General features: G+C 45.1%; 33 non-coding genes across 33 annotated transcripts; all 33 read right to left on the bottom strand.

The window, feature by feature from the left end:
- Positions 1-336: 336 nt before the first annotated feature.
- On the bottom strand, positions 337-455 carry LOC134120831 (5S ribosomal RNA). The gene has a single exon (XR_009952374.1). It is a non-coding gene; the product is annotated as a 5S ribosomal RNA (ribosomal RNA).
- Positions 456-800: 345 nt separating this feature from the next.
- LOC134121481 (5S ribosomal RNA) lies at positions 801-919 on the bottom strand. The gene has a single exon (XR_009953022.1). It is a non-coding gene; the product is annotated as a 5S ribosomal RNA (ribosomal RNA).
- Positions 920-1,258: 339 nt separating this feature from the next.
- On the bottom strand, positions 1,259-1,377 carry LOC134122393 (5S ribosomal RNA). The gene has a single exon (XR_009953933.1). It is a non-coding gene; the product is annotated as a 5S ribosomal RNA (ribosomal RNA).
- Positions 1,378-1,721: 344 nt separating this feature from the next.
- Positions 1,722-1,840, bottom strand: LOC134120829 (5S ribosomal RNA). Its single transcript, XR_009952372.1, has one exon. It is a non-coding gene; the product is annotated as a 5S ribosomal RNA (ribosomal RNA).
- A 339-nt stretch (positions 1,841-2,179) lies between these two features.
- On the bottom strand, positions 2,180-2,298 carry LOC134120828 (5S ribosomal RNA). Its single transcript, XR_009952371.1, has one exon. It is a non-coding gene; the product is annotated as a 5S ribosomal RNA (ribosomal RNA).
- Positions 2,299-2,637: 339 nt separating this feature from the next.
- LOC134120827 (5S ribosomal RNA) lies at positions 2,638-2,756 on the bottom strand. The gene has a single exon (XR_009952370.1). It is a non-coding gene; the product is annotated as a 5S ribosomal RNA (ribosomal RNA).
- A 339-nt stretch (positions 2,757-3,095) lies between these two features.
- LOC134122309 (5S ribosomal RNA) lies at positions 3,096-3,214 on the bottom strand. The gene has a single exon (XR_009953849.1). It is a non-coding gene; the product is annotated as a 5S ribosomal RNA (ribosomal RNA).
- A 344-nt stretch (positions 3,215-3,558) lies between these two features.
- On the bottom strand, positions 3,559-3,677 carry LOC134120826 (5S ribosomal RNA). The gene has a single exon (XR_009952369.1). It is a non-coding gene; the product is annotated as a 5S ribosomal RNA (ribosomal RNA).
- A 339-nt stretch (positions 3,678-4,016) lies between these two features.
- LOC134122392 (5S ribosomal RNA) lies at positions 4,017-4,135 on the bottom strand. Its single transcript, XR_009953932.1, has one exon. It is a non-coding gene; the product is annotated as a 5S ribosomal RNA (ribosomal RNA).
- A 344-nt stretch (positions 4,136-4,479) lies between these two features.
- Positions 4,480-4,598, bottom strand: LOC134120825 (5S ribosomal RNA). The gene has a single exon (XR_009952368.1). It is a non-coding gene; the product is annotated as a 5S ribosomal RNA (ribosomal RNA).
- A 339-nt stretch (positions 4,599-4,937) lies between these two features.
- On the bottom strand, positions 4,938-5,056 carry LOC134120824 (5S ribosomal RNA). Its single transcript, XR_009952367.1, has one exon. It is a non-coding gene; the product is annotated as a 5S ribosomal RNA (ribosomal RNA).
- Positions 5,057-5,395: 339 nt separating this feature from the next.
- On the bottom strand, positions 5,396-5,514 carry LOC134120823 (5S ribosomal RNA). Its single transcript, XR_009952366.1, has one exon. It is a non-coding gene; the product is annotated as a 5S ribosomal RNA (ribosomal RNA).
- Positions 5,515-5,853: 339 nt separating this feature from the next.
- On the bottom strand, positions 5,854-5,972 carry LOC134122307 (5S ribosomal RNA). The gene has a single exon (XR_009953847.1). It is a non-coding gene; the product is annotated as a 5S ribosomal RNA (ribosomal RNA).
- A 344-nt stretch (positions 5,973-6,316) lies between these two features.
- Positions 6,317-6,435, bottom strand: LOC134120822 (5S ribosomal RNA). Its single transcript, XR_009952365.1, has one exon. It is a non-coding gene; the product is annotated as a 5S ribosomal RNA (ribosomal RNA).
- A 339-nt stretch (positions 6,436-6,774) lies between these two features.
- Positions 6,775-6,893, bottom strand: LOC134122390 (5S ribosomal RNA). The gene has a single exon (XR_009953930.1). It is a non-coding gene; the product is annotated as a 5S ribosomal RNA (ribosomal RNA).
- Positions 6,894-7,237: 344 nt separating this feature from the next.
- Positions 7,238-7,356, bottom strand: LOC134120821 (5S ribosomal RNA). Its single transcript, XR_009952364.1, has one exon. It is a non-coding gene; the product is annotated as a 5S ribosomal RNA (ribosomal RNA).
- A 339-nt stretch (positions 7,357-7,695) lies between these two features.
- LOC134120820 (5S ribosomal RNA) lies at positions 7,696-7,814 on the bottom strand. The gene has a single exon (XR_009952363.1). It is a non-coding gene; the product is annotated as a 5S ribosomal RNA (ribosomal RNA).
- A 345-nt stretch (positions 7,815-8,159) lies between these two features.
- On the bottom strand, positions 8,160-8,278 carry LOC134121480 (5S ribosomal RNA). Its single transcript, XR_009953021.1, has one exon. It is a non-coding gene; the product is annotated as a 5S ribosomal RNA (ribosomal RNA).
- Positions 8,279-8,617: 339 nt separating this feature from the next.
- On the bottom strand, positions 8,618-8,736 carry LOC134122197 (5S ribosomal RNA). Its single transcript, XR_009953738.1, has one exon. It is a non-coding gene; the product is annotated as a 5S ribosomal RNA (ribosomal RNA).
- Positions 8,737-9,081: 345 nt separating this feature from the next.
- On the bottom strand, positions 9,082-9,200 carry LOC134121478 (5S ribosomal RNA). Its single transcript, XR_009953019.1, has one exon. It is a non-coding gene; the product is annotated as a 5S ribosomal RNA (ribosomal RNA).
- A 339-nt stretch (positions 9,201-9,539) lies between these two features.
- Positions 9,540-9,658, bottom strand: LOC134121607 (5S ribosomal RNA). The gene has a single exon (XR_009953148.1). It is a non-coding gene; the product is annotated as a 5S ribosomal RNA (ribosomal RNA).
- A 398-nt stretch (positions 9,659-10,056) lies between these two features.
- LOC134120818 (5S ribosomal RNA) lies at positions 10,057-10,175 on the bottom strand. Its single transcript, XR_009952361.1, has one exon. It is a non-coding gene; the product is annotated as a 5S ribosomal RNA (ribosomal RNA).
- A 339-nt stretch (positions 10,176-10,514) lies between these two features.
- On the bottom strand, positions 10,515-10,633 carry LOC134121713 (5S ribosomal RNA). The gene has a single exon (XR_009953254.1). It is a non-coding gene; the product is annotated as a 5S ribosomal RNA (ribosomal RNA).
- A 344-nt stretch (positions 10,634-10,977) lies between these two features.
- LOC134120817 (5S ribosomal RNA) lies at positions 10,978-11,096 on the bottom strand. The gene has a single exon (XR_009952360.1). It is a non-coding gene; the product is annotated as a 5S ribosomal RNA (ribosomal RNA).
- Positions 11,097-11,435: 339 nt separating this feature from the next.
- On the bottom strand, positions 11,436-11,554 carry LOC134121606 (5S ribosomal RNA). The gene has a single exon (XR_009953147.1). It is a non-coding gene; the product is annotated as a 5S ribosomal RNA (ribosomal RNA).
- Positions 11,555-11,952: 398 nt separating this feature from the next.
- LOC134120816 (5S ribosomal RNA) lies at positions 11,953-12,071 on the bottom strand. Its single transcript, XR_009952359.1, has one exon. It is a non-coding gene; the product is annotated as a 5S ribosomal RNA (ribosomal RNA).
- Positions 12,072-18,381: 6,310 nt separating this feature from the next.
- On the bottom strand, positions 18,382-18,500 carry LOC134120815 (5S ribosomal RNA). Its single transcript, XR_009952358.1, has one exon. It is a non-coding gene; the product is annotated as a 5S ribosomal RNA (ribosomal RNA).
- Positions 18,501-18,839: 339 nt separating this feature from the next.
- On the bottom strand, positions 18,840-18,958 carry LOC134121605 (5S ribosomal RNA). Its single transcript, XR_009953146.1, has one exon. It is a non-coding gene; the product is annotated as a 5S ribosomal RNA (ribosomal RNA).
- A 398-nt stretch (positions 18,959-19,356) lies between these two features.
- LOC134120814 (5S ribosomal RNA) lies at positions 19,357-19,475 on the bottom strand. Its single transcript, XR_009952357.1, has one exon. It is a non-coding gene; the product is annotated as a 5S ribosomal RNA (ribosomal RNA).
- Positions 19,476-19,814: 339 nt separating this feature from the next.
- On the bottom strand, positions 19,815-19,933 carry LOC134120813 (5S ribosomal RNA). The gene has a single exon (XR_009952356.1). It is a non-coding gene; the product is annotated as a 5S ribosomal RNA (ribosomal RNA).
- Positions 19,934-20,277: 344 nt separating this feature from the next.
- On the bottom strand, positions 20,278-20,396 carry LOC134120812 (5S ribosomal RNA). The gene has a single exon (XR_009952355.1). It is a non-coding gene; the product is annotated as a 5S ribosomal RNA (ribosomal RNA).
- A 339-nt stretch (positions 20,397-20,735) lies between these two features.
- LOC134121604 (5S ribosomal RNA) lies at positions 20,736-20,854 on the bottom strand. The gene has a single exon (XR_009953145.1). It is a non-coding gene; the product is annotated as a 5S ribosomal RNA (ribosomal RNA).
- A 339-nt stretch (positions 20,855-21,193) lies between these two features.
- Positions 21,194-21,312, bottom strand: LOC134121603 (5S ribosomal RNA). Its single transcript, XR_009953144.1, has one exon. It is a non-coding gene; the product is annotated as a 5S ribosomal RNA (ribosomal RNA).
- Between the last annotated feature and the right edge of the window lie 245 nt (positions 21,313-21,557).

The following is a 21,557-nucleotide window of genomic DNA, read 5'->3' as shown; positions in this document are numbered from 1 at the left end:
TTTTTATCTTTTTCCTAATCCTTTATAATGCGTCAATGAATTATGACACGCCTGCCGTTGGCATCTTTGTGTGGGTTAAATAAGGGTATGCAAAGAAGGCTGTGACATCCCATGCCGAAAATTGGATGGACTAGAGAAGACCCGCCCAGGAGTCCCAGCCAATCGGTGAATGGCCATTGCAGTCCCCGCCACCTCAAATGGCCTGACGATGGTATGGACGTAAGCCACCTTTCATCTTCTTCCTATTGCATCTCTTCTACAATGTGAATTTTTTTTTACAATTGTGTAGGTGTACAATCTACGGCGCTGGGCGGCTTTCAGAGAGAGAAGTTAAAAAGCTTACGGCACCTGGGATTCCCAGGCGGTCTTCCATCCAGGTACTAACCAGGCCCTGCTCTGCTTAGCTTCCGAGATCAGACGAGATCGGGCGGAACCAGAGAGGTATGGCCGTAAGCTGCTTTTCATCTTTTTCCTAATCCTTTAAAACGTGTCAAAGATAATCAGAAGTTTCTTTTTCTAAAATTGAAGCAGTTCTTAGCATTGGCAAGAGAGGTTCCTAAAACCTAAAGGGAACTTTACTTTTCTTCACTGGTAAATCTAACATGTTTGGTTAGCACCTGTATTTCAACGGCTAAATTACAAACAAAAGTATGCCAATTGTTAAATGTTGATCAACACTAATTTAGCAATCATGAAACGGAATCATTTTGGATAATATTGTCTAATTTCCTTTCATATCCAACGTTAAAACAGGTGTACAATCTGCGGCGCTCGGCGGCTTTCGGAGAGAGAAGTGAAAAAGCTTACGGCACCTGAGATTCCCAGGCGGTCTTCCATCCAGGTACTAACCAGGCCCTGCTCTGCTTAGCTTCCGAGATCAGACGAGATCGGGCGGAACCAGAGAGGTATGGCCGTAAGCTGCTTTTTATCTTTTTCCTAATCCTTTATAATGCGTCAATGAATTATGACACGCCTGCCGTTGGCATCTTTGTGTGGGTTAAATAAGGGTATGCAAAGAAGGCTGTGACATCCCATGCCGAAAATTGGATGGACTAGAGAAGACCCGCCCAGGGGTCCCAGCCAATCGGTGAATGGCCATTGCAGTCCCCGCCACCTCAAATGGCCTGACGATGGTACGGACGTAAGCCACCTTTCATCTTCTTCCTATTGCATCTCTTCTACAATGTGAATTTTTTTTTACAATTGTGTAGGTGTACAATCTACGGCGCTGGGCGGCTTTCAGAGAGAGAAGTGAAAAAGCTTACGGCACCTGGGATTCCCAGGCGGTCTTCCATCCAGGTACTAACCAGTCCCTGCTCTGCTTAGCTTCCGAGATCAGACGAGATCGGGCGGAACCAGAGAGGTATGGACGTAAGCTGCTTTTCATCTTTTTCCTAATCCTTTAAAACGTGTCAAAGATAATCAGAAGTTTCTTTTTCTAAAATTGAAGCAGTTCTTAGCATTGGCAAGAGAGGTTCCTAAAGCCTGAAGGTAACTTTACTTTTCTTCACTGGCAATTCTAACATGTTGGGTTAGCACCTGTATTTCAACGGCTAAATTACAAACAACAGTATGCCAATCGTAAATGTTGACCAACACTAATTTAGCAATCATGAAACGGAATCATTTTGGATAATATTGTCTAATTTCTTTTCATATCCAACGTTAAAACAGGTGTACAATCTGCGGCGCTCGGCGGCTTTCGGAGAGAGAAGTGAAAAAGCTTACGGCACCTGGGATTCCCAGGCGGTCTTCCATCCAGGTACTAACCAGGCCCTGCTCTGCTTAGCTTCCGAGATCAGACGAGATCGGGCGGAACCAGAGAGGTATGGCCGTAAGCTGCTTTTTATCTTTTTCCTAATCCTTTATAATGCGTCAATGAATTATGACACGCCTGCCGTTGGCATCTTTGTGTGGGTTAAATAAGGGTATGCAAAGAAGGCTGTGACATCCCATGCCGAAAATTGGATGGACTAGAGAAGACCCGCCCAGGAGTCCCAGCCAATCGGTGAATGGCCATTGCAGTCCCCGCCACCTCAAATGGCCTGACGATGGTATGGACGTAAGCCACCTTTCATCTTCTTCCTATTGCATCTCTTCTACAATGTGAATTTTTTTTTACAATTGTGTAGGTGTACAATCTACGGCGCTGGGCGGCTTTCAGAGAGAGAAGTTAAAAAGCTTACGGCACCTGGGATTCCCAGGCGGTCTTCCATCCAGGTACTAACCAGGCCCTGCTCTGCTTAGCTTCCGAGATCAGACGAGATCGGGCGGAACCAGAGAGGTATGGCCGTAAGCTGCTTTTCATCTTTTTCCTAATCCTTTATAATGCGTCAATGAATTATGACACGCCTGCCGTTGGCATCTTTGTGTGGGTTAAATAAGGGTATGCAAAGAAGGCTGTGACATCCCATGCCGAAAATTGGATGGACTAGAGAAGACCCGCCCAGGAGTCCCAGCCAATCGGTGAATGGCCATTGCAGTCCCCGCCACCTCAAATGGCCTGACGATGGTATGGACGTAAGCCACCTTTCATCTTCTTCCTATTGCATCTCTTCTACAATGTGAATTTTTTTTTACAATTGTGTAGGTGTACAATTTACGGCGCTGGGCGGCTTTCAGAGAGAGAAGTGAAAAAGCTTACGGCACCTGGGATTCCCAGGCGGTCTTCCATCCAGGTACTAACCAGGCCCTGCTCTGCTTAGCTTCCGAGATCAGACGAGATCGGGCGGAACCAGAGAGGTATGGCCGTAAGCTGCTTTTTATCTTTTTCCTAATCCTTTATAATGCGTCAATGAATTATGACACGCCAGCCGTTGGCATCTTTGTGTGGGTTAAATAAGGGTATGCAAAGAAGGCTGTGACATCCCAAGCCGAAAATTGGATGGACTAGAGAAGACCCGCCCAGGAGTCCCAGCCAATCGGTGAATGGCCATTGCAGTCCCCGCCACCTCAAATGGCCTGACGATGGTACGGACGTAAGCCACCTTTCATCTTCTTCCTATTGCATCTCTTCTACAATGTGAAAATTTTTTTACAATTGTGTAGGTGTACAATCTACGGCGCTGGGCGGCTTTCAGAGAGAGAAGTGAAAAAGCTTACGGCACCTGGGGTTCCCAGGCGGTCTTCCATCCAGGTACTAACCAGGCCCTGCTCTGCTTAGCTTCCGAGAACAGACGAGATCGGGCGGAACCAGAGAGGTATGGACGTAAGCTGCTTTTCATCTTTTTCCTAATCCTTTAAAACGTGTCAAAGATAATCAGAAGTTTCTTTTTCTAAAATTGAAGCAGTTCTTAGCATTGGCAAGAGAGGTTCCTAAAGCCTGAAGGTAACTTTACTTTTCTTCACTGGCAATTCTAACATGTTGGGTTAGCACCTGTATTTCAACGGCTAAATTACAAACAACAGTATGCCAATCGTAAATGTTGACCAACACTAATTTAGCAATCATGAAACGGAATCATTTTGGATAATATTGTCTAATTTCCTTTCATATCCAACGTTAAAACAGGTGTACAATCTGCGGCGCTCGGCGGCTTTCGGAGAGAGAAGTGAAAAAGCTTACGGCACCTGGGATTCCCAGGCGGTCTTCCATCCAGGTACTAACCAGGCCCTGCTCTGCTTAGCTTCCGAGATCAGACGAGATCGGGCGGAACCAGAGAGGTATGGCCGTAAGCTGCTTTTTATCTTTTTCCTAATCCTTTATAATGCGTCAATGAATTATGACACGCCTGCCGTTGGCATCTTTGTGTGGGTTAAATAAGGGTATGCAAAGAAGGCTGTGACATCCCATGCCGAAAATTGGATGGACTAGAGAAGACCCGCCCAGGAGTCCCAGCAAATCGGTGAATGGCCATTGCAGTCCCCGCCACCTCAAATGGCCTGACGATGGTATGGACGTAAGCCACCTTTCATCTTCTTCCTATTGCATCTCTTCTACAATGTGAATTTTTTTTTACAATTGTGTAGGTGTACAATCTACGGCGCTGGGCGGCTTTCAGAGAGAGAAGTGAAAAAGCTTACGGCACCTGGGATTCCCAGGCGGTCTTCCATCCAGGTACTAACCAGTCCCTGCTCTGCTTAGCTTCCGAGATCAGACGAGATCGGGCGGAACCAGAGAGGTATGGACGTAAGCTGCTTTTCATCTTTTTCCTAATCCTTTAAAACGTGTCAAAGATAATCAGAAGTTTCTTTTTCTAAAATTGAAGCAGTTCTTAGCATTGGCAAGAGAGGTTCCTAAAGCCTGAAGGTAACTTTACTTTTCTTCACTGGCAATTCTAACATGTTGGGTTAGCACCTGTATTTCAACGGCTAAATTACAAACAACAGTATGCCAATCGTAAATGTTGACCAACACTAATTTAGCAATCATGAAACGGAATCATTTTGGATAATATTGTCTAATTTCTTTTCATATCCAACGTTAAAACAGGTGTACAATCTGCGGCGCTCGGCGGCTTTCGGAGAGAGAAGTGAAAAAGCTTACGGCACCTGGGATTCCCAGGCGGTCTTCCATCCAGGTACTAACCAGGCCCTGCTCTGCTTAGCTTCCGAGATCAGACGAGATCGGGCGGAACCAGAGAGGTATGGCCGTAAGCTGCTTTTTATCTTTTTCCTAATCCTTTATAATGCGTCAATGAATTATGACACGCCTGCCGTTGGCATCTTTGTGTGGGTTAAATAAGGGTATGCAAAGAAGGCTGTGACATCCCATGCCGAAAATTGGATGGACTAGAGAAGACCCGCCCAGGAGTCCCAGCCAATCGGTGAATGGCCATTGCAGTCCCCGCCACCTCAAATGGCCTGACGATGGTATGGACGTAAGCCACCTTTCATCTTCTTCCTATTGCATCTCTTCTACAATGTGAATTTTTTTTTACAATTGTGTAGGTGTACAATCTACGGCGCTGGGCGGCTTTCAGAGAGAGAAGTTAAAAAGCTTACGGCACCTGGGATTCCCAGGCGGTCTTCCATCCAGGTACTAACCAGGCCCTGCTCTGCTTAGCTTCCGAGATCAGACGAGATCGGGCGGAACCAGAGAGGTATGGCCGTAAGCTGCTTTTCATCTTTTTCCTAATCCTTTATAATGCGTCAATGAATTATGACACGCCTGCCGTTGGCATCTTTGTGTGGGTTAAATAAGGGTATGCAAAGAAGGCTGTGACATCCCATGCCGAAAATTGGATGGACTAGAGAAGACCCGCCCAGGAGTCCCAGCCAATCGGTGAATGGCCATTGCAGTCCCCGCCACCTCAAATGGCCTGACGATGGTATGGACGTAAGCCACCTTTCATCTTCTTCCTATTGCATCTCTTCTACAATGTGAATTTTTTTTTACAATTGTGTAGGTGTACAATTTACGGCGCTGGGCGGCTTTCAGAGAGAGAAGTGAAAAAGCTTACGGCACCTGGGATTCCCAGGCGGTCTTCCATCCAGGTACTAACCAGGCCCTGCTCTGCTTAGCTTCCGAGATCAGACGAGATCGGGCGGAACCAGAGAGGTATGGCCGTAAGCTGCTTTTTATCTTTTTCCTAATCCTTTATAATGCGTCAATGAATTATGACACGCCAGCCGTTGGCATCTTTGTGTGGGTTAAATAAGGGTATGCAAAGAAGGCTGTGACATCCCAAGCCGAAAATTGGATGGACTAGAGAAGACCCGCCCAGGAGTCCCAGCCAATCGGTGAATGGCCATTGCAGTCCCCGCCACCTCAAATGGCCTGACGATGGTACGGACGTAAGCCACCTTTCATCTTCTTCCTATTGCATCTCTTCTACAATGTGAAATTTTTTTTACAATTGTGTAGGTGTACAATCTACGGCGCTGGGCGGCTTTCAGAGAGAGAAGTGAAAAAGCTTACGGCACCTGGGGTTCCCAGGCGGTCTTCCATCCAGGTACTAACCAGGCCCTGCTCTGCTTAGCTTCCGAGAACAGACGAGATCGGGCGGAACCAGAGAGGTATGGACGTAAGCTGCTTTTCATCTTTTTCCTAATCCTTTAAAACGTGTCAAAGATAATCAGAAGTTTCTTTTTCTAAAATTGAAGCAGTTCTTAGCATTGGCAAGAGAGGTTCCTAAAGCCTGAAGGTAACTTTACTTTTCTTCACTGGCAATTCTAACATGTTGGGTTAGCACCTGTATTTCAACGGCTAAATTACAAACAACAGTATGCCAATCGTAAATGTTGACCAACACTAATTTAGCAATCATGAAACGGAATCATTTTGGATAATATTGTCTAATTTCCTTTCATATCCAACGTTAAAACAGGTGTACAATCTGCGGCGCTCGGCGGCTTTCGGAGAGAGAAGTGAAAAAGCTTACGGCACCTGGGATTCCCAGGCGGTCTTCCATCCAGGTACTAACCAGGCCCTGCTCTGCTTAGCTTCCGAGATCAGACGAGATCGGGCGGAACCAGAGAGGTATGGCCGTAAGCTGCTTTTTATCTTTTTCCTAATCCTTTATAATGCGTCAATGAATTATGACACGCCTGCCGTTGGCATCTTTGTGTGGGTTAAATAAGGGTATGCAAAGAAGGCTGTGACATCCCATGCCGAAAATTGGATGGACTAGAGAAGACCCGCCCAGGAGTCCCAGCAAATCGGTGAATGGCCATTGCAGTCCCCGCCACCTCAAATGGCCTGACGATGGTATGGACGTAAGCCACCTTTCATCTTCTTCCTATTGCATCTCTTCTACAATGTGAATTTTTTTTTACAATTGTGTAGGTGTACAATCTACGGCGCTGGGCGGCTTTCAGAGAGAGAAGTGAAAAAGCTTACGGCACCTGGGATTCCCAGGCGGTCTTCCATCCAGGTACTAACCAGTCCCTGCTCTGCTTAGCTTCCGAGATCAGACGAGATCGGGCGGAACCAGAGAGGTATGGACGTAAGCTGCTTTTCATCTTTTTCCTAATCCTTTAAAACGTGTCAAAGATAATCAGAAGTTTCTTTTTCTAAAATTGAAGCAGTTCTTAGCATTGGCAAGAGAGGTTCCTAAAGCCTGAAGGTAACTTTACTTTTCTTCACTGGCAATTCTAACATGTTGGGTTAGCACCTGTATTTCAACGGCTAAATTACAAACAACAGTATGCCAATCGTAAATGTTGACCAACACTAATTTAGCAATCATGAAACGGAATCATTTTGGATAATATTGTCTAATTTCTTTTCATATCCAACGTTAAAACAGGTGTACAATCTGCGGCACTCGGCGGCTTTCGGAGAGAGAAGTGAAAAAGCTTACGGCACCTGGGATTCCCAGGCGGTCTTCCATCCAGGTACTAACCAGGCCCTGCTCTGCTTAGCTTCCGAGATCAGACGAGATCGGGCGGAACCAGAGAGGTATGGCCGTAAGCTGCTTTTTATCTTTTTCCTAATCCTTTATAATGCGTCAATGAATTATGACACGCCTGCCGTTGGCATCTTTGTGTGGGTTAAATAAGGGTATGCAAAGAAGGCTGTGACATCCCATGCCGAAAATTGGATGGACTAGAGAAGACCCGCCCAGGAGTCCCAGCCAATCGGTGAATGGCCATTGCAGTCCCCGCCACCTCAAATGGCCTGACGATGGTATGGACGTAAGCCACCTTTCATCTTCTTCCTATTGCATCTCTTCTACAATGTGAATTTTTTTTTACAATTGTGTAGGTGTACAATCTACGGCGCTGGGCGGCTTTCAGAGAGAGAAGTTAAAAAGCTTACGGCACCTGGGATTCCCAGGCGGTCTTCCATCCAGGTACTAACCAGGCCCTGCTCTGCTTAGCTTCCGAGATCAGACGAGATCGGGCGGAACCAGAGAGGTATGGCCGTAAGCTGCTTTTCATCTTTTTCCTAATCCTTTAAAACGTGTCAAAGATAATCAGAAGTTTCTTTTTCTAAAATTGAAGCAGTTCTTAGCATTGGCAAGAGAGGTTCCTAAAACCTAAAGGGAACTTTACTTTTCTTCACTGGTAAATCTAACATGTTTGGTTAGCACCTGTATTTCAACGGCTAAATTACAAACAAAAGTATGCCAATTGTTAAATGTTGATCAACACTAATTTAGCAATCATGAAACGGAATCATTTTGGATAATATTGTCTAATTTCCTTTCATATCCAACGTTAAAACAGGTGTACAATCTGCGGCGCTCGGCGGCTTTCGGAGAGAGAAGTGAAAAAGCTTACGGCACCTGAGATTCCCAGGCGGTCTTCCATCCAGGTACTAACCAGGCCCTGCTCTGCTTAGCTTCCGAGATCAGACGAGATCGGGCGGAACCAGAGAGGTATGGCCGTAAGCTGCTTTTTATCTTTTTCCTAATCCTTTATAATGCGTCAATGAATTATGACACGCCTGCCGTTGGCATCTTTGTGTGGGTTAAATAAGGGTATGCAAAGAAGGCTGTGACATCCCATGCCGAAAATTGGATGGACTAGAGAAGACCCGCCCAGGGGTCCCAGCCAATCGGTGAATGGCCATTGCAGTCCCCGCCACCTCAAATGGCCTGACGATGGTACGGACGTAAGCCACCTTTCATCTTCTTCCTATTGCATCTCTTCTACAATGTGAATTTTTTTTTACAATTGTGTAGGTGTACAATTTACGGCGCTGGGCGGCTTTCAGAGAGAGAAGTGAAAAAGCTTACGGCACCTGGGATTCCCAGGCGGTCTTCCATCCAGGTACTAACCAGGCCCTGCTCTGCTTAGCTTCCGAGAACAGACGAGATCGGGCGGAACCAGAGAGGTATGGACGTAAGCTGCTTTTCATCTTTTTCCTAATCCTTTAAAACGTGTCAAAGATAATCAGAAGTTTCTTTTTCTAAAATTGAAGCAGTTCTTAGCATTGGCAAGAGAGGTTCCTAAAGCCTGAAGGTAACTTTACTTTTCTTCACTGGCAATTCTAACATGTTGGGTTAGCACCTGTATTTCAACGGCTAAATTACAAACAAAAGTATGCCAATTGTTAAATGTTGATCAACACTAATTTAGCAATCATGAAACGGAATCATTTTGGATAATATTGTCTAATTTCCTTTCATATCCAACGTTAAAACAGGTGTACAATCTGCGGCGCTCGGCGGCTTTCGGAGAGAGAAGTGAAAAAGCTTACGGCACCTGAGATTCCCAGGCGGTCTTCCATCCAGGTACTAACCAGGCCCTGCTCTGCTTAGCTTCCGAGATCAGACGAGATCGGGCGGAACCAGAGAGGTATGGCCGTAAGCTGCTTTTTATCTTTTTCCTAATCCTTTATAATGCGTCAATGAATTATGACACGCCTGCCGTTGGCATCTTTGTGTGGGTTAAATAAGGGTATGCAAAGAAGGCTGTGACATCCCATGCCGAAAATTGGATGGACTAGAGAAGACCCGCCCAGGGGTCCCAGCCAATCGGTGAATGGCCATTGCAGTCCCCGCCACCTCAAATGGCCTGACGATGGTACGGACGTAAGCCACCTTTCATCTTCTTCCTATTGCATCTCTTCTACAATGTGAATTTTTTTTTACAATTGTGTAGGTGTACAATTTACGGCGCTGGGCGGCTTTCAGAGAGAGAAGTGAAAAAGCTTACGGCACCTGGGATTCCCAGGCGGTCTTCCATCCAGGTACTAACCAGGCCCTGCTCTGCTTAGCTTCCGAGAACAGACGAGATCGGGCGGAACCAGAGAGGTATGGCCGTAAGCTGCTTTTTATCTTTTTCCTAATCCTTTATAATGCGTCAAAGATAATCAGAAGAGTTTCTTTTTCTAAAATTGAAGCAGTTCTTAGGATTGGCAAGAGAGGTTTCTAAAACCTGAAGGTAACTTTACTTTTCTTCACTGGCAATTCTAACATGTTGGGTTAGCACCTGTATTTCAACGGCTAAATTACAAACAAAAGTATGCCAATTGTTAAATGTTGATCAACACTAATTTAGCAACCATGAAACGGAATCATTTTGGATAATATTGTCTAATTGCCTTTCATATCCAACGTTAAAACAACACTAAACATGCATCTCTTCAACAATGTGATATACTTTTTGTAATTTGTAGGTGTACAATCTGCGGCGCTCGGCGGCTTTCGGTGAGAGAAGTGAAAAAGCTTACGGCACCTGGGATTCCCAGGCGGTCTTCCATCCAGGTACTAACCAGGCCCTGCTCTGCTTAGCTTCCGAGATCAGACGAGATCGGGCGGAACCAGAGAGGTATGGCCGTAAGCTGCTTTTTATCTTTTTCCTAATCCTTTATAATGCGTCAATGAATTATGACACGCCTGCCGTTGGCATCTTTGTGTGGGTTAAATAAGGGTATGCAAAGAAGGCTGTGACATCCCATGGCGAAAATTGGATGGACTAGAGAAGACCCGCCCAGGAGTCCCAGCCAATCGGTGAATGGCCATTGCAGTCCCCGCCACCTCAAATGGCCTGACGATGGTATGGACGTAAGCCACCTTTCATCTTCTTCCTATTGCATCTCTTCTACAATGTGAATTTTTTTTTACAATTGTGTAGGTGTACAATCTACGGCGCTGGGCGGCTTTCAGAGAGAGAAGTGAAAAAGCTTACGGCACCTGGGATTCCCAGGCGGTCTTCCATCCAGGTACTAACCAGGCCCTGCTCTGCTTAGCTTCCGAGATCAGACGAGATCGGGCGGAACCAGAGAGGTATGGACGTAAGCTGCTTTTCATCTTTTTCCTAATCCTTTAAAACGTGTCAAAGATAATCAGAAGTTTCTTTTTCTAAAATTGAAGCAGTTCTTAGCATTGGCAAGAGAGGTTCCTAAAGCCTGAAGGTAACTTTACTTTTCTTCACTGGCAATTCTAACATGTTGGGTTAGCACCTGTATTTCAACGGCTAAATTACAAACAACAGTATGCCAATCGTAAATGTTGACCAACACTAATTTAGCAATCATGAAACGGAATCATTTTGGATAATATTGTCTAATTTCCTTTCATATCCAACGTTAAAACAGGTGTACAATCTGCGGCGCTCGGCGGCTTTCGGAGAGAGAAGTGAAAAAGCTTACGGCACCTGGGATTCCCAGGCGGTCTTCCATCCAGGTACTAACCAGGCCCTGCTCTGCTTAGCTTCCGAGATCAGACGAGATCGGGCGGAACCAGAGAGGTATGGCCGTAAGCTGCTTTTTATCTTTTTCCTAATCCTTTATAATGCGTCAATGAATTATGACACGCCTGCCGTTGGCATCTTTGTGTGGGTTAAATAAGGGTATGCAAAGAAGGCTGTGACATCCCATGCCGAAAATTGGATGGACTAGAGAAGACCCGCCCAGGGGTCCCAGCCAATCGGTGAATGGCCATTGCAGTCCCCGCCACCTCAAATGGCCTGACGATGGTACGGACGTAAGCCACCTTTCATCTTCTTCCTATTGCATCTCTTCTACAATGTGAATTTTTTTTTACAATTGTGTAGGTGTACAATTTACGGCGCTGGGCGGCTTTCAGAGAGAGAAGTGAAAAAGCTTACGGCACCTGGGATTCCCAGGCGGTCTTCCATCCAGGTACTAACCAGGCCCTGCTCTGCTTAGCTTCCGAGAACAGACGAGATCGGGCGGAACCAGAGAGGTATGGCCGTAAGCTGCTTTTTATCTTTTTCCTAATCCTTTATAATGCGTCAAAGATAATCAGAAGAGTTTCTTTTTCTAAAATTGAAGCAGTTCTTAGGATTGGCAAGAGAGGTTTCTAAAACCTGAAGGTAACTTTACTTTTCTTCACTGGCAATTCTAACATGTTGGGTTAGCACCTGTATTTCAACGGCTAAATTACAAACAAAAGTATGCCAATTGTTAAATGTTGATCAACACTAATTTAGCAACCATGAAACGGAATCATTTTGGATAATATTGTCTAATTGCCTTTCATATCCAACGTTAAAACAACACTAAACATGCATCTCTTCAACAATGTGATATACTTTTTGTAATTTGTAGGTGTACAATCTGCGGCGCTCGGCGGCTTTCGGTGAGAGAAGTGAAAAAGCTTACGGCACCTGGGATTCCCAGGCGGTCTTCCATCCAGGTACTAACCAGGCCCTGCTCTGCTTAGCTTCCGAGATCAGACGAGATCGGGCGGAACCAGAGAGGTATGGCCGTAAGCTGCTTTTTATCTTTTTCCTAATCCTTTATAATGCGTCAATGAATTATGACACGCCTGCCGTTGGCATCTTTGTGTGGGTTAAATAAGGGTATGCAAAGAAGGCTGTGACATCCCATGGCGAAAATTGGATGGACTAGAGAAGACCCGCCCAGGAGTCCCAGCCAATCGGTGAATGGCCATTGCAGTCCCCGCCACCTCAAATGGCCTGACGATGGTATGGACGTAAGCCACCTTTCATCTTCTTCCTATTGCATCTCTTCTACAATGTGAATTTTTTTTTACAATTGTGTAGGTGTACAATCTACGGCGCTGGGCGGCTTTCAGAGAGAGAAGTGAAAAAGCTTACGGCACCTGGGATTCCCAGGCGGTCTTCCATCCAGGTACTAACCAGGCCCTGCTCTGCTTAGCTTCCGAGATTTTTTTTTTTTTTCCTTTTATTATCAAAAATACAAAAAATACATTACATTTGTTTTTTCACACTCATACACCCACGCAACACATATTTATCATATCATATTACATCATATCATATTACAATTACAGACCCAGGAGTTTAATTCTCAATTAGAAATAGAAGACGAGCCCCTGCCCTTCTACAACTTCACCCATCGCTGTCTTATTTAAAAAATGCTCCGAGACCCATTCTTTCCTACAGACATACAGCAGTCTAATGTGTGCTTTTAACATATTCTTGTACAACTCCAAAATGCTTACAGTCTTTCCTTCGTACAGTGCATAATTTCTCCTCAGGATTACTGCGTGCCTGGCAAATGCAAGGAGTGTATTCACTTGGGCTTCAGCCCCTCCTTTACTTTTTTTGGGCATGCCAAAAAGCCATATCCAGTCCCAGTCTTTCAGACTCTCTTTATTTACACCACATTGATTGCATAACATTCTGCGCACATATATCTGCAAACTTTTTAGGGCTGGACATTCAAGTGTGAGATGTTCCAAAGTCTCGTCCTCTAGCCCACACACCGCACAAGTCCTTTCAAATTTGTCTCTGTATATTTGATGGAGGACGATGCTTGTGAAAATCCGCCTGTGCCTCAGTTTGAATTCTGTGTTGAAAACTGAATGTGGGATAAATGGGACGTTTAGGTTCCCCCAGATTGTCTGGATTTCTTTTTTTGGAAACATGCTTGCCCATCTTGGTTCTGATGCTGGTTTCTTGACCAGTTTTCTAATTAGAATGTTGTAGATTACCTTTGTTTTTATTTGTGTAACTGGGATATTCTTTCCATTGTGGCACAGAATAAAGTTCACCCCGTCGCCCTGCCCTTTGCTGTTACTGCGCATCAATGTTTGCCATTCCTTGCAAATACATTTATTAACTCTCAACCCAATTTCCGCTATCTGTTTCTTCTTAAAAAACACCCCCGCTCTGTTCAAGATCGCTAATGCTTTCCCACAATCAAAACCCAACTTACCCCCTCTCCCGTCGGCCCCCCCCAGTGTCGTCAGGCCTGCCTCACGGAGCGGCTTGGACGCCAGGGGCCTGCCTTTGTGCAAGAAGAAAGGTGAGTTGAGGATCGGTAACAGCATCACCTGCTCTCTGTATTCCATGTCCGGTCTGAGGTGGGGCAGAAACTTGTCCCAGGCCTCCAACATTTCCCGGTAGAAACCTGGAAACCCTCCAGAAACATTTCTTGGAGCAAAAGCAAACAGGTTGTAGTTATTCTTCTCACCGTACTCTGTCAGGAGGGTCGCCAGGTTGTCTTTCCATGGATGTTGCCTTCTCAGGTCAAGAAATTTCCCAATTAGCTTAACCCTCAGAGCATCTCTTTTGGCTCTGAGGTCAATCAGATCTAGACCCCCCTCCCTTTTGCTAGCGATTAGCGTCCTGCGGGCGATCGTATTGCCCTTCCTCTTCCACAAGAATGAGGAAATCACTGCATTAATTGAATCTGAAGCCCAATTCGGCATCTCGCAAGACCCCAAAATGTAGTTAACTTTTGACAATACTAGCGCATTAGATATGATTACCTTCCCTCTTAGGTTCAGGCCCCTGGCGTACCACAGGTTACATATGTTTTTAATTTTCTCAATAATTTCTGTCCAGGTTTTGTCCCTGGCGCCTTCTTCATTTTCCCCTATATATACCCCAAGTACTTTCCTCACGTCTTGTACTATTTTGAACCCCCATTTGTTATCCAGAGCTTCGTCTTTATTAAAAACCATTAATTCAGTTTTTGTCATGTTGATTTTTGCCCCTGAGGCGACTCCGAATTCCTCCATGTGCTCCATGATGTGGTCAATGCTTTTTGTATCCTTAACACAAATGTTGATGTCATCAGCATATTGGATTATTTTAATTTCCCTGCCTTTACTAGTTTTCACTCCATCTATTCTCTTATCCTCCACTAGCATCAATGCCAGGGGTTCTGCCACAAGGCTGTAGAGCATAGCGGACAACGGGCATCCCTGTCTGACCGCCCTTTTCAACTCAACAGGCTCGGTGAGGGCCCCGTTGACCCTGACTCTACTTTTTGCTTCAGCATATAATAATTTCACCCAGTTTATAAATTCCCCCCCGAACCCATACGCCTTTAGTGCTTCCCAAAGGAATCGATGTTCTACCCTGTCAAAGGCCTTTTCCAGATCGATTCCCAGCAGATAGCCCCCTTCTTTTTTCATGATCCTGACTAGGTCTTTTATCAGGATGATGTTGTCATGTATATCTCTACCAGGTATGCTATATGTTTGCGTATCCATAATTATTGTCTTAATCACTTTTTTTAGTCTGTTTGCCAATACTTTTGCTAATATTTTATAATCTGTATTTAAAACACTGATTGGTCTATAATTTCCCAGTTTGTCCCTAGTACCTTTATTTTTATAGATCAAGGTAATTATCCCCTCTGTGAACGTTTCAGGCATGCTTTGGCTTAATTGCATTTCATTATATACAGTTAACAGGACCGGAGCAAACAGGTCAGGGAACCTTTGATATAATTCGGCAGTTAGCCCATCCTTTCCTGGACTCTTGTTCCTGTTTAGATTTTTGATGGCCACTTCTATTTCCTCTACCCGGATTGGCTGCTCACAAAAGGTTTTATCTTCTTCTTGTAGCTGTTTTGTGATATGATTCGTTATTTTTGTAATCTGTGCATTCTGCGGATTTTGGTCAGTATACAATTCTTTGTAGTAATTAAAGACAGTTGCCATAATTTCCTCCTTGTCCTCAATCACAGATTTATTGTCGTTCTCCAGTTGCCTAATATGCTGTCTTTCTTGGGCTGTTTTCTCCAATCCTAAAAAGAACGCTGTGCTCTTTTCTCCTTCTAATAGATGCTGTGCCCTACTCCTAATGGCTGCCCCCTTACATCTTTTTGCTTCCATCTCGTCCAATTTAGCTTTGTAGAGTTCATATTTCTCGCTGGTATGAGTTTCATCGGTTTCTGCCTGTTCTATTTCTATCCTTAACAAGTTGTTTAACATTCTTTCTTCAATCCTTTCTTCCCATCTTTTTTTTTTACAATAATTTATGCTTATTTTTTTAATCCTAAGTTTAGCGTCCTCCCAATAATTTGTCTTTTCTTCTACATATTTAATATCCGTAGCTATATTGTTTAACTCTGTCTCTATTCTTTGTTTGTACTTATCGTCCCGTAGGATGCTATTGTTTAGACACCATAATCCCCTTCCCCTCTCCATTTTGTCCCCAAGTGTCATATTAAGTTGAGCGTGATCACTCAATATATTAAACTTATATTTAATATCTACTATATGTTTAACTCTCCCCGAGGCGACCAGCGCCAGATCTATCCTAGACTGTTTTAATTTGCCCATGACCACTTGCCGCCTCGAAAACCCTCTACTCCTAGGGTTGAAAACCCTCCATGCATCTATCATATTGTTTCCTGTGATTATATTTTTTAAGGTTCTCCTACTCATGTCGCTGTTATATTTATTATTAATTGATACGTCATTGTTAGTTAGGGCGACGTTAAAGTCTCCCATGATTATCGTTTCCACAGTTATCCATTTTTCTAGTTTCTGGAAGAAAGTATTCCTCTCCTCGCCAATATTTGGGGCGTATATATTAATTATTCTGATTGGTTCTCCCTTATAAATCACCTCTATTATAATGCATCTGCCTTCACTATCTTTAAAAATTTCCCTATACCCACTGATGTTTTCTGGGCCGATCAAAATGGCCACCCCACATGACCTTGCGGTCCCCTCACTTGAGAAGACCGTCCCTTTCCATTGCTTTGCACATGTATCTACCCAGTTTGTGTCCCAGTTTGTTTCTTGTAGGCAAACAACATCCACATAACTGTTCTGCATTAGTACCTCATTCATTTTCTGGGTATTCCTACAGCTGTTTATATTTTGTGACGCCAGGGTCAGGGACAGGGAAATCATTATAAAGAGCAGTTGCATTAAATTCCTATTTCTTCTTTGTCATCTTCTTCTTCGCTTTCGTCGACCAAACGTTGTGTCTTTTCCTCACCTCTTTTGCTTCATTTGTAAAGTCCATGTCCGATTCTTCAGATGGCTCCGACAACTGCATTGTCTGCGGCCCCGGCTCGCCTTCTCGCCCCTCCTCCACGTCCAGGGAGGACTCTACCTCCACCTGCCTGGCCGATCTCCTCAGCTTCTGCTGTACCGGCTGGACTGCCTGTGCCGGCTCCGTCTCCGTTTCTCCCACCTGCACCTCATCCACTGCATCTTTCCCCGGTTCACCGCCCGGCTCTCCTATCTCCTCTGGTCCCTCGACCGTCTTCGGCCCACTGGTTGTGGTGGTCTGGTGTCGGTCCTCCTCCACTGGCCCCACCGCGCTGCTCTCCTGGATCACCACCGTGCTGCTGTCACCGTGCTCCTCACCCCCTTGCTCTTCCTTCCTCTCCAGATCCGGTTCGCTTGACCCAGCTTGACTCATCTCCTCTTCACTCACGTTACATATGCATCTTTCTACTTCATTTTTACATAGGGCACACCTTGTCTGTCTCTTTTGTGCACACTCTCTTGCGTAGTGGCCCTGCACACCACACTGGTGGCACATGAATTCTGGGCAGTCTCTGAGAATGTGTCCCGGCTGCATGCACATTCTGCATACTCGAACTTGTTTGTCATGGATGACTCTGAAGTACTCTGCTCCCAACGCCGTGTTAAATTTTGTGGAGTATGGAAGTGACTGAATATGTTGGTTGAACTTCACTCTCACAAACCTTGTCCCATCGGCCACCTTGGTGCCCGGCCACATTCTTCTTTTGATCGGGGACACCGCCGAAACTCCCCATGTTAGCAGTTTGGCTATGATCTCCGAGTCCTCAATGTAATATGGCAGATTTAGGAACGATACTACCAGCTCATCGTTGGTAATTTCACTGACGTGAGCAGTGGCGCCATTAATTTTAAAACCTTCCATGAGTCTCTCTTTTCCCTTCGGGTGGCTCATGGTAGCCTCATATTTGTTGGGGCCTAACACCCGGCAGGCCATAAGACCTCCGCACAGCCCACGGATGCAGCTCATCATTTCCATTATTGGTATGGTATCCTCCCCCTCCATCTCCACTCTCACCGTCAAGCTCTGGTTTCTTTTCCTTTCTTCCTCTCTGGTATTTCTCTCCTCGCTCTCGTTTACGCTTGCCATAAACCTTCTTTTGTCGTCCTCCGTTATCTTGGTCTGTGCTGGTTTGGTCGGCTGGTCTGCCATATTTAATAAAATAAAAATAGACGAAAAACGCCCCTTTCTACCAAAGTGGGGGATATCTAAAAAAGGAGTTTCCCCCCAGGCAGTACAGTACTGCTGGGGGTACTAAACGTCTCAAAGGACAACAAAAAACGCTTAAAGCATCCAAATATAAGCCCAAACAGAGGTGAAAAAGAGAGCCCCTACAAGGAGCCGTGTGGCAAACAAATCTGGTCTACTGGCACTTCCTGCTACCTGCAATGGGCGGAGCCTTCGGTCGTGATCAGACGAGATCGGGCGGAACCAGAGAGGTATGGACGTAAGCTGCTTTTCATCTTTTTCCTAATCCTTTAAAACGTGTCAAAGATAATCAGAAGTTTCTTTTTCTAAAATTGAAGCAGTTCTTAGCATTGGCAAGAGAGGTTCCTAAAGCCTGAAGGTAACTTTACTTTTCTTCACTGGCAATTCTAACATGTTGGGTTAGCACCTGTATTTCAACGGCTAAATTACAAACAACAGTATGCCAATCGTAAATGTTGACCAACACTAATTTAGCAATCATGAAACGGAATCATTTTGGATAATATTGTCTAATTTCCTTTCATATCCAACGTTAAAACAGGTGTACAATCTGCGGCGCTCGGCGGCTTTCGGAGAGAGAAGTGAAAAAGCTTACGGCACCTGGGATTCCCAGGCGGTCTTCCATCCAGGTACTAACCAGGCCCTGCTCTGCTTAGCTTCCGAGATCAGACGAGATCGGGCGGAACCAGAGAGGTATGGCCGTAAGCTGCTTTTTATCTTTTTCCTAATCCTTTATAATGCGTCAATGAATTATGACACGCCTGCCGTTGGCATCTTTGTGTGGGTTAAATAAGGGTATGCAAAGAAGGCTGTGACATCCCATGCCGAAAATTGGATGGACTAGAGAAGACCCGCCCAGGGGTCCCAGCCAATCGGTGAATGGCCATTGCAGTCCCCGCCACCTCAAATGGCCTGACGATGGTACGGACGTAAGCCACCTTTCATCTTCTTCCTATTGCATCTCTTCTACAATGTGAATTTTTTTTTACAATTGTGTAGGTGTACAATTTACGGCGCTGGGCGGCTTTCAGAGAGAGAAGTGAAAAAGCTTACGGCACCTGGGATTCCCAGGCGGTCTTCCATCCAGGTACTAACCAGGCCCTGCTCTGCTTAGCTTCCGAGAACAGACGAGATCGGGCGGAACCAGAGAGGTATGGCCGTAAGCTGCTTTTTATCTTTTTCCTAATCCTTTATAATGCGTCAAAGATAATCAGAAGAGTTTCTTTTTCTAAAATTGAAGCAGTTCTTAGGATTGGCAAGAGAGGTTTCTAAAACCTGAAGGTAACTTTACTTTTCTTCACTGGCAATTCTAACATGTTGGGTTAGCACCTGTATTTCAACGGCTAAATTACAAACAAAAGTATGCCAATTGTTAAATGTTGATCAACACTAATTTAGCAACCATGAAACGGAATCATTTTGGATAATATTGTCTAATTGCCTTTCATATCCAACGTTAAAACAACACTAAACATGCATCTCTTCAACAATGTGATATACTTTTTGTAATTTGTAGGTGTACAATCTGCGGCGCTCGGCGGCTTTCGGTGAGAGAAGTGAAAAAGCTTACGGCACCTGGGATTCCCAGGCGGTCTTCCATCCAGGTACTAACCAGGCCCTGCTCTGCTTAGCTTCCGAGATCAGACGAGATCGGGCGGAACCAGAGAGGTATGGCCGTAAGCTGCTTTTTATCTTTTTCCTAATCCTTTATAATGCGTCAATGAATTATGACACGCCTGCCGTTGGCATCTTTGTGTGGGTTAAATAAGGGTATGCAAAGAAGGCTGTGACATCCCATGGCGAAAATTGGATGGACTAGAGAAGACCCGCCCAGGAGTCCCAGCCAATCGGTGAATGGCCATTGCAGTCCCCGCCACCTCAAATGGCCTGACGATGGTATGGACGTAAGCCACCTTTCATCTTCTTCCTATTGCATCTCTTCTACAATGTGAATTTTTTTTTACAATTGTGTAGGTGTACAATCTACGGCGCTGGGCGGCTTTCAGAGAGAGAAGTTAAAAAGCTTACGGCACCTGGGATTCCCAGGCGGTCTTCCATCCAGGTACTAACCAGGCCCTGCTCTGCTTAGCTTCCGAGATCAGACGAGATCGGGCGGAACCAGAGAGGTATGGCCGTAAGCTGCTTTTCATCTTTTTCCTAATCCTTTAAAACGTGTCAAAGATAATCAGAAGTTTCTTTTTCTAAAATTGAAGCAGTTCTTAGCATTGGCAAGAGAGGTTCCTAAAGCCTGAAGGTAACTTTACTTTTCTTCACTGGCAATTCTAACATGTTGGGTTAGCACCTGTATTTCAACGGCTAAATTACAAACAACAGTATGCCAATGGTAAATGTTGACCAACACTAATTTAGCAATCATGAAACGGAATCATTTTGGATAATATTGTCTAATTTCCTTTCATATCCAACGTTAAAACAGGTGTACAATCTGCGGCGCTCGGCGGCTTTCGGAGAGAGAAGTGAAAAAGCTTACGGCACCTGGGATTCCCAGGCGGTCTTCCATCCAGGTACTAACCAGGCCCTGCTCTGCTTAGCTTCCGAGATCAGACGAGATCGGGCGGAACCAGAGAGGTATGGCCGTAAGCTGCTTTTTATCTTTTTCCTAATCCTTTATAATGCGTCAATGAATTATGACACGCCTGCCGTTGGCATCTTTGTGTGGGTTAAATAAGGGTATGCAAAGAAGGCTGTGACATCCCATGCCGAAAATTGGATGGACTAGAGAAGACCCGCCCAGGAGTCCCAGCCAATCGGTGAATGACCATTGCAGTCCCCGCCACCTCAAATGGCCTGACGATGGTATGGACGTAAGCCACCTTTCATCTTCTTCCTATTGCATCTCTTCTACAATGTGAATTTTTTTTTACAATTGTGTAGGTGTACAATCTACGGCGCTGGGCGGCTTTCAGAGAGAGAAGTTAAAAAGCTTACGGCACCTGGGATTCCCAGGCGGTCTTCCATCCAGGTACTAACCAGGCCCTGCTCTGCTTAGCTTCCGAGAACAGACGAGATCGGGCGGAACCAGAGAGGTATGGCCGTAAGCTGCTTTTTATCTTTTTCCTAATCCTTTATAATGCGTCAATGAATTATGACACGCCTGCCGTTGGCATCTTTGTGTGGGTTAAATAAGGGTATGCAAAGAAGGCTGTGACATCCCATGCCGAAAATTGGATGGACTAGAGAAGACCCGCCCAGGGGTCCCAGCCAATCGGTGAATGGCCATTGCAGTCCCCGCCACCTCAAATGGCCTGACGATGGTACGGACGTAAGCCACCTTTCATCTTCTTCCTATTGCATCTCTTCTACAATGTGAATTTTTTTTTACAATTGTGTAGGTGTACAATTTACGGCGCTGGGCGGCTTTCAGAGAGAGAAGTGAAAAAGCTTACGGCACCTGGGATTCCCAGGCGGTCTTCCATCCAGGTACTAACCAGGCCCTGCTCTGCTTAGCTTCCGAGAACAGACGAGATCGGGCGGAACCAGAGAGGTATGGCCGTAAGCTGCTTTTTATCTTTTTCCTAATCCTTTATAATGCGTCAAAGATAATCAGAAGAGTTTCTTTTTCTAAAATTGAAGCAGTTCTTAGGATTGGCAAGAGAGGTTTCTAAAACCTGAAGGTAACTTTACTTTTCTTCACTGGCAATTCTAACATGTTGGGTTAGCACCTGTATTTCAACGGCTAAATTACAAACAAAAGTATGCCAATTGTTAAATGTTGATCAACACTAATTTAGCAACCATGAAAC

This window comes from Pungitius pungitius, unplaced genomic scaffold (genome assembly GCF_949316345.1).
Source record: "Pungitius pungitius unplaced genomic scaffold, fPunPun2.1 scaffold_28, whole genome shotgun sequence".
Taxonomy (NCBI): Eukaryota; Metazoa; Chordata; class Actinopteri; order Perciformes; family Gasterosteidae; genus Pungitius; species Pungitius pungitius.
Note: the sequence above shows the minus strand (reverse complement) of the source record. Positions and strands in the feature narration are given on the sequence as shown.